We start from the raw sequence: 18,013 nt of genomic DNA on the forward strand, positions 1-18,013 counted from the left end.
TACTGATTACATACCTTGCAATCCGTCAGATGAGGTGTTAAAACCAAGTCCTCATGCTTGTTGGTGGAATGAAAAGCTCCTGTCATAGTCAAAGAAGATGAGGGGAGCGTCCCAAATATTTCTCCCTCAGTCAACAACTTGCATTTTCATTGGACCTGATTTTCACACAGCAGAGTATATCTAACAGTACCTGGAGTTAATTATACTTGCCCTGAACCCTCCAGCACAAAACACTTTTGCCCACTAAGTTGCTGGAAGTGCGAGTTGATGACTCCACAATGAGGGAAACGAGGCATTTGGGATCTGTGTGATCTGGGCAAGCAACTGGGTGTCTCTATTCATGAATCAGATTGAAAAATTGAGAAATAAACACCAGAGTGACTGAGAAGCAAGAGCAAGTTAGAGGGAGTTCATTCAATGTCAACTCATGACAGAAAGAGAAAAAACGATTGGATAAAAGGTGAGACAGAAAAAAGACAAAATGGAAAAGCTAAAAAGATCATGGGCATGATCTTTCTGATTAATCGGCGTGGTGAGCTAGTAAGATAGGATATGAGGCTATCGGGCCGAGCGCGAACCAGTCTCACACCAAAAGTCGTGTTTTGCCGGCTTTTTGCATGTCATTAATGTGCCCGGCATGGCCGTTTCTGGCCTCCTGGACATTTCCCCCCTTGCCGACGAGAATCACTCATGGTCCCCACCAACGAGGACCAGACATGATTACGCCCGAGGAAAGCCCATAGGTGGTCGGGGGCATGGTCGGCCAGTATCCATGGGGCAGTGCCAGCCTAGCAGTGCCTACTGGGCACCTGGCACAGCCCACCGGACACCATAACTCTGCCGAGACAGTGCCAAGGGGGTGGGGCGTGAGTGGGGGTAGAGCCTGAGTGGGGGTGGGGCAATGACGAGGGGAAGCATGGGAGGGAGCTCTGCACAGTGGGCGGTAGCAGGAGTGAGCTTTGCAAGGGGAGGGGAACGCTGCAGGGGTGGTGATCCACTGACTGACACAGGGAATGATCGGCAGGAGGCTGGTGAGGGATCAGCACTCGGAGTGATTGGCGAGGTGGGTGATATCTCCAAGTGTACTGGGAAATCGTGGCACCTGCGCAAAGGCACCCTCAAGCATTCTTCAGCCGACTTCACCAGCAAGCTTAGGGTCTGTGCCACTCTCCCCCTTACTGGTGGTAACCGCACTTGTGTCCAAAAAACTGACAGTGTCACAAGATTGCATTTTCAAACAGGTCTGAAACTCTCCCGTTTTCTTGCTCATTCTGAAGAATGTTTTTGGAAAGATTTTGCCACATATCTAATAACAATTAACATATGAAAGAATGAGACTTCACAATATTAATAGTTCATTTTCAGTGTCAGCGAGGCAAAAATTATTATGTTTAAAGAGTACATTTGAAATAACAAGGTTTAAGAGCCCTATTTTAACTCTGCGTAAGTGAATGGGATTTGAGTGAGCTCAAATTGGACCAAACTTTCTCAGAGAGCTTAGTATGTCTCAGCTGTGCAGATACAGTGGGAGGGATTTTCAGTGCAACCCAAGCGTTTTCTGCGGCAGTGGAAGCAGCTCACTATTGGCTGGTGGTGGGATCTTCTGCTCCCATCATTGTCAACAGGGTTTCGTGTAGAATGCACCCCTCACTGCCTGGGGTGCGCCATTGGCAGGACCGGAAGATCCCGACGGCGCGAACAGCTGGAAAACTCCGGCCAATAAATTTAAGACATTCAATGCCTTTTAATGGTGGGGCGGCAACGAAAGCTAACTGTGGAATCACACAACTCAGAAACAGCTTTTCAATACTGACATTTAAACGTGTAACTGCATCTCTCCTGAAGTTGTTGTATAATTTATGGATATATTACGGTGAGCACAATTAGTCTCACTCTTATTTTGAGAGCATCAAATCTGGCACAATGTGTCTTTAACATCGAAAGATATTCCAAATTTCTCCACGGAAATTTATCAATCGTAGAATCATAGAATCCCTACAGTGGAGAAGGAGGCCATTCGGCCCATTGAGTCTGCACCAACCACAACCCCAACCCAGTCCCTATCCCTGTAGCTCCCCAGCATTTACCCTGCTAATCCCCTGTCAATTTAGCATGGCCAATCAACCTAACCCACGCATTTTTGAAACTGTGGGAGGAAACTGGAGCACCCAAAGGAAACCCACGCAGACACGAAGAGAATGTGAAAACTCCACACAGACAGTGACCCGAGGCCAGAATTGAACCGAGGTCAAAAAAATGAATGGTGAGCGGACAAAGGAATTTTAAGAGGAGGATGAAAGCTTTAAAATTGATGTTTTTGGAGTCAGGAGGCAGTGTAGATCTGTCCAGAGAGTGTAGATAGGTGAGCAGGATGAGACAATGGATCGAGCATGAGAGTAGAGTATTTCAGAGTTTACAGAAAGTAAAGGTTGGAAGGCTGACAAGGAGAATATTGGAAAATGTTGACGGGAGATGAGAAAGACTTGGATGAGGGTTTCAGTGTCAGATGGGTCAAAGATGTGCAAGTTCTCTCTTATTCTCTCTGTGGAAACTGTTGAATCTGTTTGAAGTCCAAACAACCTTTCCTTGGTGGATGAAACAAATTGATTTTTCTGAGCTCTAAAAAAGAAGCAAGGAGACCTGAAATTTCTCTACTTGTCTCATTTTGATCAAGAAATCAGATCCACAACAACAGGTCAGAATCCAACCACTTCAACCCTCCGCCCCCACTCCCACGACAAAAAGAACCCTCTTCAAACAGTTAGGGCAATGTTAAAGTGACAGGTGCATAATGGTCTGGAACTGCACTCATTTTTTCGGATGAACTTTGCTGTTGGAAAGTTAAGATACATAAATAACCATTCACAATATCAGAGAGTCATGGCCACCAAAGGGTTAATTTCTCCCTCTAATAAGGGAATAGACAATTGTCATCTGGACCTTAACAACATCATGAAACATAGAGAGAGCCTGATGACAGTGGGTGTTTGGGGGAGTGAAAACTGGTGGGTAAGAGGGGATGAATACTGACTGTGGAGATGGAGCGACTGATTACATCGGGGGGAAGGGGCTGATTACATTGTGTGGGGAGAGGGGCTGATTACATTGTGTGTGGGGGGGGAGGGGCTGATTACATTGTGTGTGTGTGGGGAGGGGCTGATTACAGTGTGTGTGTGGGGGAGGGGCTGATTACATTGTGTGGGGAGAGGGGCTGATTACATTGTGTGTGGGGAGGGGCTGATTACATTGTGTGTGTGGGGGAGGGGCTCATTACATTGTGTGTGTGGGGGAGGGGCTCATTACATTGTGTGTGGGGGGAGAGGGGCTGATTACATTGTGTGGGGAGAGGGGCTGATTACATTGTGTGTGGGGGAGAGGGGCTGATTACATTGTGTGGGGAGAGGGGCTGATTACATTGTGTGTGGGGGAGAGGGGCTGATTACATTGTGTGTGGGGGGAGGGGCTGATTACATTGTGTGTGGGGGGAGAGGGGCTGATTACATTGTGTGTGGGGGAGAGGGGCTGATTACATTGTGTGTGGGGGGAGGGGCTGATTACATTGTGTGTGGGGGGGAGGGGCTGATTACATTGTGTGTGGGGGGAGAGGGGCTTATTACATTGTGTGTGGGGGGAGGGGCTAATTACATTGTGTGTGGGGGAGAGGGGCTGATTACATTGTGTGTGGGGGAGAGGGGCTGATTACATTGTGTGTGGGGGGAGGGGCTGATTACATTGTGTGTGGGGGGGAGGGGCTGATTACATTGTGTGTGGGGGGAGAGGGGCTTATTACATTGTGTGTGGGGGGAGGGGCTAATTACATTGTGTGTGTGTCGGGGGAGGGGCTGATTACATTGTGTGTGTGTCGGGGGAGGGGCTGATTACATTGTGTGTGTGTCGGGGAGGGGCTGATTACATTGTGTGTGTGGGGAGGGGCTGATTACATTGTGTGGGGAGAGGGGCTGATTACATTGTGTGTGTGGGGGGAGGGGCTGATTACATTGTGTGTGGGGGGAGAGGGGCTGATTACATTGTGTGTGTGGGGGGAGAGGGGCTGATTACATTGTGTGTGGGGGGAGAGGGGCTGATTACATTGTGTGTGTGGGAGAGGCTGATTACATTGTGTGTGTGGGGAGAGGGGCTGATTACAGTGTGTGTGTGGGAGAGGGGCGGGTGAGGGGTTGTGGGGGTGAGGGGGTGAGGGTGAGGGGGTGAGGGGGTGAGAGGGGTGAGGGGTTGTGGGGGTGAGGGGTGAGGGGGCGAGGGATGAGGTGGCGAGGGGTGAGGGGGTGAGGGGGCGAGGGGGGTGAGGGGGTGTGGGTTTGAGTGGGTGAGGGTGAGGGGTGAGGGGGTGAGGGTGAGGGGGTGAGGTTGAAGGGGTGAGTGGGAGAGGGTGAGGTGGTGAGGGGATGAGGGGGTGAGGGTGAGGTGGTGAGGGGTGAGGGTGAGGGGGAGGGGCTGATTACATTGTGTGTGGGGGAGGGGCTGATTACATTGTGTGTGTGGGGAGAGGGGCTGATTACATTGTGTGTGTGGGGGGAGGGGCTGATTACAGTGCGTGGGGAGAGGGACTGATTACATTGTGTGGGGAGAGGGGCTGATTACATTGTGTGTGTGTGGGGGAGGGGCTGATACAGTGTGTGTGTGGGGAGAGGGGCTGATTACAGTGTGTGTGTGGGGAGAGGGGCTGATTACATTGTGTGTGGGGAGAGGGGCTGATTACATTGTGTGGGGAGAGGGGCTGATTACATTGTGTGTGTGGGGAGAGGGGCTGATTACATTGTGTGTGTGGGGAGAGGGGCTGATTACATTGTGTGGGGGGAGGGGCTGATTACATTGTGTGTGTGGGGAGAGGGGCTGATTACATTGTGTGTGTGGGGAGAGGGGCTGATTACATTGTGTGGGGAGAGTGGCTGATTACATTGTGTGTGGGGAGAGGGGCTGATTACATTGTGTGGGGAGAGGGGCTGATTACATTGTGTGTGTGGGGAGAGGGGCTGATTACATTGTGTGTGTGGGGAGAGGGGCTGATTACATTGTGTGGGGGGAGGGGCTGATTACATTGTGTGTGTGGGAGAGGGGCTGATTACATTGTGTGTGTGTGGGGGAGGGGCTGATTACATTGTGTGTGTGGGGAGAGGGGCTGATTACAGTGTGTGTGTGGGAGAGGGGCTGATTACATTGTGTGTGGGGGAGGGGCTGATTACATTGTGTGTGTGGGGAGAGGGGCTGATTACATTGTGTGTGTGGGGGGAGGGGCTGATTACAGTGCGTGGGGAGAGGGACTGATTACATTGTGTGGGGAGAGGGGCTGATTACATTGTGTGTGTGTGGGGGAGGGGCTGATTACAGTGTGTGTGTGGGGAGAGGGGCTGATTACAGTGTGTGTGTGGGGAGAGGGGCTGATTACATTGTGTGTGGGGAGAGGGGCTGATTACATTGTGTGTGTGGGGAGAGGGGCTGATTACATTGTGTGTGTGGGGAGAGTGGCTGATTACATTGTGTGTGGGGAGAGGGGCTGATTACATTGTGTGGGGAGAGGGGCTGATTACATTGTGTGTGTGGGGAGAGGGGCTGATTACATTGTGTGTGTGGGGAGAGGGGCTGATTACATTGTGTGGGGGGAGGGGCTGATTACATTGTGTGTGTGGGGGAGGGGCTGATTACATTGTGTGTGTGGGGGAGGGGCTGATTACATTGTGTGGGGGAGGGGCTGATTACATTGTGTGGGGGAGAGGCTGATTACATTGTGTGTGGGGAGAGGGGCTGATTACATTGTGTGTGGGGAGAGGGGCTGATTACATTGTGTGGGGGGAGGGGCTGATTACATTGTGTGGGGGGAGGGGCTGATTACATTGTGTGTGGGGGAGGGGCTGATTACATTGTGTGTGTGGGGGAGGGGCTGATTACATTGTGTGGGGGGAGGGGCTGATTACATTGTGTGTGTGGGGAGAGGCTGATTACATTGTGTGTGGGGAGAGGGGCTGATTACATTGTGTGTGTGGGGGCAGGGGCTGATTACATTGTGTGTGTGGGGGGAGGGGCTGATTACAGTGTGTGTGTGGGGGGGAGGGGCTGATTACAGTGTGTGTGTGTGGGGGAGGGGCTGATTACAGTGTGTGTGTGTGGGGGAGGGGCTGATTACAGTGTGTGTGTGTGGGGGAGGGGCTGATTACAGTGTGTGTGTGTGGGGGAGGGGCTGATTACATTGTGTGTGTGGGGGGAGGGGCTGATTACAGTGTGTGTGTGTGGGGGAGGGGCTGATTACATTGTGTGTGGGGGGGAGGGGCTGATTACATAGTGTGTGGGGAGAGGGGCTGATTACATTGTGTGTGTGTGGGGGAGGGGCTGATTACATTGTGTGTGGGGGGAGGGGCTGATTACATTGTGTGTGTGGGGGGAGGGGCTGATTACATTATGTGTGTGGGGGGAGGGGCTGATTACATTATGTGTGTGGGGGGAGGGGCTGATTTCATTATGTGTGCGGGGGGAGGGGCTGATTACATTGTGTGGGGAGAGGGGCTGATTACATTGTGTGGGGAGAGGGGCTGATTACATTGTGTGTGTGGGGGGAGGGGCTGATTACATTGTGTGTGTGGGGGGAGGGGCTGATTACATTGTGTGTGTGGGGGGAGGGGCTGATTACATTGTGTGGGGAGAGGGGCTGATTACATTGTGTGGGGAGAGGGGCTGATTACATTGTGTGTGTGGGGGGAGGGGCTGATTACATTGTGTGTGTGGGGGGAGGGGCTGATTACATTGTGTGTGTGGGGGGAGGGGCTGATTACATTGTGTGTGGGGGGGAGGGGCTGATTACATTGTGTGTGTGGGGGAGGGGCTGATTACATTGTGTGTGGGGGAGGGTCTGATTACATTGTGTGGGGGGGGAGGCTGATTACATTGAGTGTGTGGGGGGAGGGGCTGATTACATTGTGTGTGTGGGGGGAGGGGCTGATTACAGTGTGTGTGTGGGGAGAGGGGCTGATTACATTGTGTGTGGGGGAGGGGCTGATTACATTGTGTGTGGGGGGAGGGGCTGATTACATTGTGTGTGGGGGGAGGGGCTGATTACATTGTGTGTGGGGGGAGGGGCTGATTACATTTTGTGTGGGGGAGGGGCTGATTACATTGTGTGTGGGGGAGGGGCTGATTACATTGTGTGTGGGGGGAGGGGCTGATTACATTGTGTGTGGGGGAGGGGCTGATTACAGTGTGTGTGGGGGAGGGGCTGATTACATTGTGTGTGGGGGAGGGGCTGATTACATTTTTTGGGGGGGAGGGGCTGATTACATTGTGTGTAGGAGGGAGGGGCTGATTACATTGTGTGTAGGAGGGAGGGGCTGATTACATTGTGTGTGGGGGGAGGGGCTGATTACATCGTGTGTGTGTGGGGGGAGGGGCTGATTACATTGTGTGTGTGGGGGAGGGGCTGATTACATTGTGTGTGGGGGGGGAGGGGCTGATTACATTGTGTGTGTGGGGGAGGGGCTGATTACATTGTGTGTGTGGGGGGAGGGGCTGATTACATTGTGTGTAGGAGGGAGGGGCTGATTACATTGTGTGTGGGGGGAGGGGCTGATTACATCGTGTGTGTGGGGGAGGGCTCATTACATTGTGTGTGTGGGGGGAGGGGCTGATTACATTGTGTGTAGGAGGGAGGGGCTGATTACATTGTGTGTGGGGGGAGGGGCTGATTACATCGTGTGTGTGGGGGAGGGCTGATTACATTGTGTGTGTGGGGGGAGGGGCTGATTACATTGTGTGTGTGGGGGAGGGGCTGATTACATTGTGTGTTTGGGGGGAGTGGCTGATTACATCGTGTGTGTGGGGAGGGGCTGATTACATTGTGTGTGGGGGGAGGGGCTGATTACATTGTGTGTGGGGGGAGGGGCTGATTACATTGTGTGTGGGGGGAGGGGCTGATTACATTGTGTGTGGGGGAGGGGCTGATTACATTGTGTGACGGGGAGGGGCTGATTACATTGTGTGTGGGGGAGGGGCTGATTACATTGTGTGTGTGGGGGGAGGGGCTCATTACATTGTGTGGGGGGGAGGGGCTGATTACATAGTGTGTGGTGGGGGGAGGGGCTGATTACATTGTGTGTGTGGGGGGGAGGGGCTGATTACATTGTGTGTTTGTGGGGAGGGGCTGATTACATTGTGTGTGTGGGGGAGGGGTGATTACATTGTGTGGGGGGGGAGGGGCTGATTACATTGTGTGTGGGGGGAGGGGCTGATTACATTGTGTGACGGGGAGGGGCTGATTACATTGTGTGGGGAGAGGGGCTGATTACATTGTGTGGGGGGGAGGGGCTGATTACATTGTGTGTGTGTGGGGGGAGGGGCTGATTACATTGTGTGTGTGGGGGGAGGGGCTGATTACATTGTGTGTGGGGGAGGGGCTGATTACATTGTGTTGGGGGAGGGGCTGATTACATTGTGTGTGTGTGGGGGGGAGGGGCTGATTACATTGTGTGTGTGTGGGGGGAGGGGCTGATTACATTGTGTGTGTGGGGGGAGGGGCTGATTACATTGTGTGTGGGGGAGGGGCTGATTACATTGTGTGTGTGGGGGGAGGGGCTGATTACAGTGTGTGTGTGGGGAGGGGCTGATTACATTGTGTGTGGGGGGGGGAAGGGGCTGATTACATTGTGTGTGTGGGGGGGAGGGGCTGATTACAGTGTGTGTGTGTGGGGGGAGGGGCTGATTACATTGTGTGTGGGGGAGGGGCTGATTACATTGTGTGTGGGGGAGGGGCTGATTACATTGTGTGGGGGGAGGGCTGATTACATTGTGTGGGGGGAGGGGCTGATTACATTGTTTGTGTGGGGGGGAGGGGCTGATTACAGTGTGTGTGTGTGGGGGGAGGGGCTGATTACATTGTGTGTGGGGGAGGGGCTGATTACATTGTGTGGGGGGAGGGCTGATTACATTGTGTGGGGGGGGAGGGGCTGATTACATTGTGTGTGTGTGGGGAGGGGCTGATTACATTATGTGTGGGGGAGGGGCTGATTACATTATGTGTGGGGGAGGGGCTGATTACATTGTGTGTGGGGGGGCTGATTACATTGTGTGTGGGGGAGGGGCTGATTACAGTGTGTGTGTGTGGGGGGAGGGGCTGATTACATTGTGTGGGGGGGAGGGGCTGATTACATTGTGTGTGTGGGGGGAGGGGCTGATTACATTGTGTGTGGGGGGAGGGGCTGATTACATTGTGTGTGGGGGGGAGGCGCTGATTACATTGTGTGTGTGGGGGGAGGGGCTGATTACATTGTGTGTGGGGGGGAGGCGCTGATTACATTGTGTGTGGGGGGGAGGGGCTGATTACATTGTGTGTGGGGGAGGGGCTGATTACATTGTGTGTGGGGAGAGGGGCTGATTACATTGTGTGTGGGGGAGGGGCTGATTACATTGTGTGAGTCAGGGGGAGGGGCTGATTACATTGTGTGTGGGGGAGGGGCTGATTATATTGTGTGAGTCAGGGGGAGGGGCTGATTACATTGTGTGTGGGGGAGGGGCTGATTATATTGTGTGAGTCAGGGGGAGGGGCTGATTATATTGTGTGACGGGGAGAGGCTGATTACATTGTGTGTGGGGGGGAGCTGATTACATCGTGTGTGTGGGGGAGGGGCTGATTACATTGTGTGTGTGGGGGAGGGGCTGATCACATTGTGTGTGTGGGAGGGGCTGATTACATTGTGTGTGGGGGAGGGGCTGATTACATTGTGTGAGTCAGGGGGAGGGGCTGATTACATTGTGTGTGTGGGAGGGGCTGATTACATTGTGTGTGGGGGAGGCGCTGATTACATTGTGTGTGGGGGAGGGGCTGATTACATTGTGTGTGGGGGAGGGGCTGATTACATTGTGTGAGTCAGGGGGAGGGGCTGATTACATTGTGTGTGGGGGAGGAGTTGATTACATTGTGTGACGGGGAGAGGCTGATTACATTGTGTGGGGGGAGGGGCTGATTACATCGTGTGTGGGGGGAGGGGCTGATTACATTGTGTGTGGGGGGAGGGCTGATTACATTGTGTGACGGGGAGGGGCTGATTACATTGTGTGTGTGGGGGGAGGGGCTGATTACATTGTGTGTGTGGGGGGAGGGGCTGATTACATTGTGTGTGGAGGGAGGGGCTGATTACATTGTGTGGGGGGAGGGGCTGATTACATTGTGTGTGGGGGGAGGGGCTGATTACATTGTGTGTGGAGGGAGGGGCTGATTACATTGTGTGTGTGGGGGGAGGGGCTGATTACATTGTGTGTGGGGGGAGGGGCTGATTACATTGTGTGTGGGGGGAGGGGCTGATTACATTGTGTGACGGGGAGGGGCTGATTACATTGTGTGGGGGGAGGGGCTGATTATATTGTGTGTGGGGGAGGGGCTGATTACATTGTGTGTGGGGGGAGGGGCTGATTACATTGTGTGTGGGGGGGAGGGCTGATTACATTGTGTGACGGGGAGGGGCTGATTACATTGTGTGTGGGGGGAGGGGCTGATTACATTGTGTGTGGGGGAGGGGCTGATTACATTGTGTGTGGGGGGAGGGGCTGATTACATTGTGTGTGGGGGGAGGGGCTGATTACATTGTGTGGGGGGGAGGGCTGATTACATTGTGTGTGTGTGGGGGGGGGCTGATTACATTGTGTGACGGGGAGGGGCTGATTACATTGTGTGGGGGGGGGAGGGCTGATTATATTGTGTGTGTGTGGGGAGGGGCTGATTACATTGTGTGTGGGGGGAGGGGCTGATTACATTGTGTGTGGGGGGAGGGGCTGATTACATTGTGTGTGGGGGGAGGGTCTGATTACATTGTGTGTGTGTGGGGAGGGGTTGATTACATTGTGTGTGGGGGGAGGGGCTGATTACATTGTGTGTGGGGGGAGGGGCTGATTACATTGTGTGGGGGGGAGGGCTGATTACGTTGTGTGTGTGTGGGGAGGGGCTGATTACATTGTGTGTAGGGGGAGGGGCTGATTACATTGTGTGTGGGGGGAGGGGCTGATTACATTGTGTGTGGGGGAGGGGCTGATTACATTGTGTGACGGGGAGGGGCTGATTACATTGTGTGTGGGGGGAGGGGCTGATTACATTGTGTGACGGGGAGGGGCTGATTACATTGTGTGACGGGGAGGGGCTGATTACATTGAGTGTGGGGGGAGGGGCTGATTACATTGTGTGGGGGAGGGGCTGATTACATTGTGTGACGGGGAGGGGCTGATTACATTGTGTGACGGGGAGGGGCTGATTACATTGTGTGTGGGGGAGGGGCTGATTACATTGTGCGTGGGGGGAGGGGCTGATTACATTGTGTGGGGGGGGAGGGCTGATTACATTGTGTGTGGGGGGCGGGCTGATTACATTGTGTGTGGGGGGAGGGGCTGATTACATTGTGTGTGGGGGGAGGGGCTGATTACATTGTGTGACGGGGAGGGGCTGATTACATTGTGTGGGGGGGGAGGGCTGATTACATTGTGTGTGGGGGGAGGGGCTGATTACATTGTGTGTGGGGGGAGGGGCTGATTACATTGTGTGTGTGTGGGGGGAGGTGCTGATTACATTGTGTGTGGGGGAGGGGCTGATTACATTGTGTGTGTGGGGGGAGGGGCTGATTACATTGTGTGTGGGGGGAGGGGCTGATTACATTGTGTGTGTGGGGGGAGGGGCTGATTACATTGTGTGTGGGGGAGGGGCTGATTACATTGTGTGTGGGGGGAGGGGCTGATTACATTGTGTTTGTGGGGGGAGGGGCTGATTACATTGTGTGTGGGGGGAGGGGCTGATTACATTGTGTGTGGGGGGGATGGGCTGATTACATTGTGTGGGTGGGGGAGGGGCTGATTACATTGTGTGGGTGGGGAGGGGCTGATTACATTGTGTGGGTGGGGAGGGGCTGATTACATTGTGTGTGGGGGGAGGGGCTGATTACATTGTGTGGGTGGGGAGGGGCTGATTACATTGTGTGTGGGGGGAGGGGCTGATTACATTGTGTGTGTGGGGGAGGGGCTGATTACATTGTGTGGGGGAGAGGGGCTGATTACATTGTGTGGGGGGGAGGGTTGATTACATTGTTTGGGGGGGGAGGGGCTGATTACATTGTGTGGGTGGGGAGGGGCTGATTACATTGTGTGTGGGGGGAGGGGCTGATTACATTGTGTGGGGGGGAGGGGCTGATTACATTGTGTGGGTGGGGAGGGGCTGATTACATTGTGTGTGGGGGGACAGGCTGATTACATTGTGTGGGGGGAGGGGCTGATTACATTGTGTGTGTGGGGGAGGGGCTGATTACATTGTGTGGGGGGGAGGGCTGATTACATTGTGTGGGTGGGGAGGGGCTGATTACATTGTGTGGGGGGGAGGGGCTGATTACATTGTGTGTGGGGGGAGGGGCTGATTACATTGTGTGGGGGGAGGGGCTGATTACGTTGTGTGGGGGGAGGGGCTGATTACATTGTGTGTGTGGGGGAGGGGCTGATTACATTGTGTGTGGGGGGAGGGGCTGATTACATTGTGTGTGTGTCGGGGGAGGGGCTCATTACATTGTGTGTGTGGGGGGAGGGGCTGATTACATTGTGTGTGTGGGGAGGGGCTGATTACATTGTGTTTGTGGGGGGAGGGGCTGATTACATTGTGTGTGGGGGGAGGGGCTGATTACATTGTGTTTGTGGGGGGAGGGGCTGATTACATTGTGTGTGGGGGAGGCTGATTACGTTGTGTGTGGGGGGAGTGGCTGATTACAGTGTGTGGGGAGAGGGGCTGATTACATTGTGTGTGGGGGGAGGGGCTGATTACAGTGTGTTGGGGAGAGGGGCTGATTACATTGTGTGTGGGGGGAGTGGCTGATTACATTGTGTGGGGGGAGGGGCTGATTACATTGTGTGTGTGGGGGAGGGGCTGATTACATTGTGTGTGGGGGGAGGGGCTGATTACATTGTGTGTGTGTCGGGGGAGGGGCTCATTACATTGTGTGTGTGGGGGGAGGGGCTGATTACATTGTGTGTGTGGGGAGTGGCTGATTACATTGTGTTTGTGGGGGGAGGGGCTGATTACATTGTGTGTGTGGGGGAGAGGGGCTGATTACATTGTGTTTGTGGGGGGAGGGGCTGATTACATTGTGTGTGGGGGGAGGGGCTGATTACATTGTGTTTGTGGGGGAGGGGCTGATTACATTGTGTGTGGGGGGGGCTGATTACATTGTGTGTCGGGGGAGTGGCTGATTACATTGTGTGGGGAGAGGGGCTGATTACATTGTGTGTGGGGGAGGGGCTGATTACATTGTGTGTGTGGGGAGGGGCTGATTACATTGTGTGTGTGTCGGGGGAGAGGCTGATTACATTGTGTGGGGGGGGAGGGGCTGATTACATTGTGTGTGGGGGGAGGGGCTGATTACATTGTGTGGGGGGGGAGGGGCTGATTACATTGTGTGTGGGGGGAGGGGCTGATTACATTGTGTGTGGGGGGAGGGGCTGATTACATTGTGTGTGTGGGGAGGGGCTGATTACATTGTGTGTGTGGGGAGGGGCTGATTACATTGTGTGTGTATGGGTGGAGGGGCTGATTACAGTGTGTGTGTGGGGGGAGAGGGGCTGATTACATTGTGTGTTGGGGGAGGGGCTGATTACATTGTGTGTGGGGGGAGGGGCTGATTACATTGTGTGTGTGTCGGGGGAGGGGCTGATTACATTGTGTGTGTGTGGGGGGAGGGGCTGATTACATTGTGTGTGTGGGGAGGGGCTGATTACATTGTGTTTGTGGGGGGAGGGGCTGATTACATTGTGTGTGGGGGGAGGGGCTGATTACATTGTGTTTGTGGGGGGAGGGGCTGATTACATTGTGTGTGGGGGGAGGGACTGATTACAGTGTGTGGGAGGAGGGGCTAATAACAGTGAGTGGGGTGAGGTGTTGATTACATTGTGTGTGTGGGGGGAGGGGCTGATTACATTGTGTGTGTGGGGAGGGGCTGATTACAGTGTGTTGGGGAGGGGCTGATTACATTGTGTGTGTGGGGGAGAGGGGCTGATTACATTGTGTGTGTGGGGGGAGGGGCTGATTACATTGTGTGTGGGGGGGGCTGATTACATTGTGTGTGGGGGGAGTGGCTGATTACAGTGTGTTGGGGAGGGGCTGATTACATTGTGTGGGGGGGGAGGGACTGATTACAGTGTGTGTGTGGGGGGGAGGGGCTGATTACATTGTGTGTGTGGGGGAGGGGCTGATTACATTGTGTGTGGGGGGAGGGACTGATTACAGTGTGTGTGTGGGGGGGAGGGGCTGATTACATTGTGTGTGTGGGGGAGGGGCTGATTACATTGTGTGTCTGGGGGGGGAGGGGCTGATTACATTGTGTGTGGGGGGAGGGGCTGATTACATTGTGTGTGTGTGGGGGAGAGGGGCTGATTACATTGTGTGCTGGGGGGAGGGGCTGATTACATTGTGTCTGTGGGGGGGAGGGGCTGATTACATTGTGTGTGGGGGGAGGGGCTGATTACATTGTGTCCGGCGGAAGAGGGGAGAGGTACCCGGAGTGACTTTGTGCAGACAACCATTTGATCAATGCTATGGAAATTGCTGCAGAGGCTTCCTGAAGGATCCTTTGGCGGCAGTATTCGCAGCTCTCTGGGATGCCATTCAGAGCTATATAGGTTCTGGAATTCACCAGCTCTTCACCTGGAATGGACATTGCCTTTATTTCAAGAAGGCAGTCACTCACTAGCTGTATCGGAGCAGAGGGATGATGGAGGAATCCTATGTCATTTCAACTGCCAGGGAAGCAAGCACAGACCTCCAGGTTGCACAGCTGATGATCACAGGGCGTTTCAGATTAATGGATTGGAAGCCATTGCAATTAATGAAAGTATGAGGCTTTGCTGAAATTGTCGGCAAGTTGATGTGAATGATTTCAATGAGGTCCTGGAGTTAGCAGAAGCCAGAATTCCGTGTGCACCTTAGAGTCCGAGCTGTTATTTCTAGATGTCCCTGGGAAAAGTGATGAAGATGTTTGCTCAGCAAATATGGCATCAATTATCTGCTTAAAGAATGAACTGCAGTCTGACTGATCTTCCTGATACCCCCTGAGGCAGCATAGGAAGAGTAAGAGGCAAAGAAGTCCAGAGTTGCGATGGCATTGCCGACAACATAAGAACATGAGAAATAGGAAAAGGCCATTCAGTCCCTCGAGTTTGCTCTGCCATTCAATAAGATTGTGATTATGCCTTTGCTTCCACTTTTCAGTCTGCCTCATATACCCACATCCCCACAACCTCTTTTGCCCCCGTCACCCACCAACCCACAGTAACCCTTTACCCACTTGTCAATCTAAAATCTGTCTAACTCAGCCTTGAATATTTAATGATCCTTCGGGAAAAATAATTCCAAACATTAACAACCCTCTGAAAGAAAAGAATTTCTCCTCAATCCATCTTAAATGGAATATTCCTTATTTATAAACTGTGTCTCCTAGTATCTAGATCTCTCATGAGGTGAAACATCCTCTCAGCATCTACCCTGTCAAGCTCCCTCAGCATATTCCAGTAAGATCTATTCTTATTCTCCTAAGCTCCAATTAATAGAGTCACAACCTGCTCAACATTTCCTCATAATACAACCCATTCATCCCAAAAATCGGCCGAGTGAATCTTCTCTGAACTGCCTCCAATGTATTTGATTTTAATTTGGTTTGATTTATTATTATCACATCTATTAGTATACAGTGAGAAGCATTGTTTCTTGCGCACTATACAGACAAAGCATGACATTCATAGAGAATGTAGTGTTACAGTCATAGCTAGGGTGTAGAGAAAGATCAACTTAATGCAAGGTAGGTCCATTCAAAAGTCTGATGGCAGCAGGGAAGATGCTGTTCTTGAGTCGGTTGGCACATGTCCTCAGACTTTTGTATCTTTTTCTCAATGGAAGAAGGTGAAAGAGAGAATGTCTGGGGTGCATGGGGTCCTTAATTATGCTAGCTGTTTTGCAGCGGCAAGTGTAGACAGAGTCAATGGATGGGAGGCTGGTTTGCGTGATGAATTGGGCAACATTCATGACCTTTTATAGTTTCTTGCGGTCTTGGACAGAGCAGGAGCCATACCAAGCTGTGATACAACCAGAAAGAATGCTTTCTGTGGTGCATCTGTAAAAGTTGGTGAGAGTCGTTGCTGACATGCCAAATTTTCTTAGTCTTCTGAGAAAGTAGAGGCGTTGGTGGGCTTTCTTAACCATAGTGTTAGCATGGGAGGACCAGGACAGGTTGTTGGTGATCTCAACACCTGAAAACTTGAAGCTCTCAAACATTTCTACTTCGTCCCCGTTGATGTAGACAGGGGCATGTTCTCCACTGCGCTTCCTGAAGTCGATGACAATCTCTTTCGTTTTGTTGACATTGATAGAGAGATTATTGTCGCTGCACCAGTTCGCCAAATTCTCTATCTCATTCCTGTACTCTGTCTCATCATTGTTTGAGATTGGGCCCACTACAGTGGTGTCGTCAGCAAATTTAAAAATCGAGTTGGAGGGGAATTTGGCCACACAGTCATAGGTGTATAAGGAGTATAGTAGGGGGCTGAGAACACAGCCTTGTGGGCACCAGTGTTGAGGATGATCGTGGAGGAGGTGTTATTACCTATCCTTACTGATTGTGGTCTGTGGGTTAGGAAGTTCAGGATCTAGTCGCAGAGGGAGGAGCCGTGGCCCAGGCCATGGAGTTTGGAGATGAATTTCATAGGAATAATGGTGTTGAAGGTTGGGCTGTAGTCAATAAATAGGAGTGTGACATAGGTGTCTTTGTTATCTAGGTGTTTCAGGGTTGAGTGCAGGGCCAGGGAGATGGCGTCTGCTGTGGACCTGTTGCATGAGCAAGGTGACCAAAACTGCACTCTCATCAACAAGCAATGCAGCTTTATCTGTGATAATTGTAGCTCTTGCTGGAGGAGGCCTTCCTGAAGTTGCAGAGCCTCATTGTGCACTACTCCTCCAGTAACATTTTTCCTGGGCCTACACACTCTGTTGGGAGAGTCTGGATTTCTGCAACCTGCCTCCTTCTATTTGCTCTTGGTGAAGCTGCAATTGCATTTGTTACTGTCTCCTCTTCCTCTAGCCACAGTTGGGATGATCTCGGGCTGGACATCTTCCTCTGTTGAAAGCCTGGTTTGCCTGATCTTAGCAGGTGCCTGCTCCCATTAAGAGCTACGGTTGTGGAAACTCCAAGTGTTGCAAGTCTCTGCTTTGGTCCTGCCACTGTTCTGCTGTGGCCTCATAAGACTGTGGAAGTCCCAACATACGATGCGACATATTGGGTCTGAGCCAAAGTTCCAGTCTTTGTGCAGCACTCCTCCTGAAGTCATGGTGACAATGGGTGGAATTTTACGGCCTCGCTCATCCCGAAACCATAAAATCCCGCCAGTTGTCCAGTCCTCGGCCACTCCAATTCCTGTGGCAAGCGGAATGATAAAATTCTGGCCAATGTGTCAGAGAGACCACAGATTCTTAGCTCTAGCATTCTCCAATGTACGGGAGATACACTGGTATTCAGTAAATTGTGGAAATAAAACATGGTGCTGCTATGCACTTGAACATTGCAGTAATTTACTCCAATATACAAATCCCAGTAGAATTTATGATTTGTCTGACACTTTGCCGAAGGAGACACAATAGATATCCCATTGTTAATGTTCTATAGCCTGCAAGAATTGTCTCTTTAAGACGCCTGAGTAGTTTGCTGCTAGTCTTCCCTGCCATTCCGCATGGGATACTTTTCATTTGGCATCAAAAGAAATAGGGTGAACATTTGGTTTAAATTTTTGGCTCAGCAAATCCAATATGGTGGCAGGTTGCAAACCTGTCACATGTGCATCCGAATTACCATATGGGACATGGTGTTTTATGCACAGAAATGACATGCAGTGTCACACATAGCAATTAATAGAGGAACAGATCTCAGGAAGTTCGTCAAAACTGTGCTATGATCCACGAGTTTAATGTTTGCGCAAGCAATAGAAATTGCTAATATTTCCAGATGGGAAA

This window comes from Mustelus asterias, chromosome 8, assembly GCF_964213995.1.
Source record: "Mustelus asterias chromosome 8, sMusAst1.hap1.1, whole genome shotgun sequence".
NCBI classification, from domain to species: domain Eukaryota; kingdom Metazoa; phylum Chordata; class Chondrichthyes; order Carcharhiniformes; family Triakidae; genus Mustelus; species Mustelus asterias.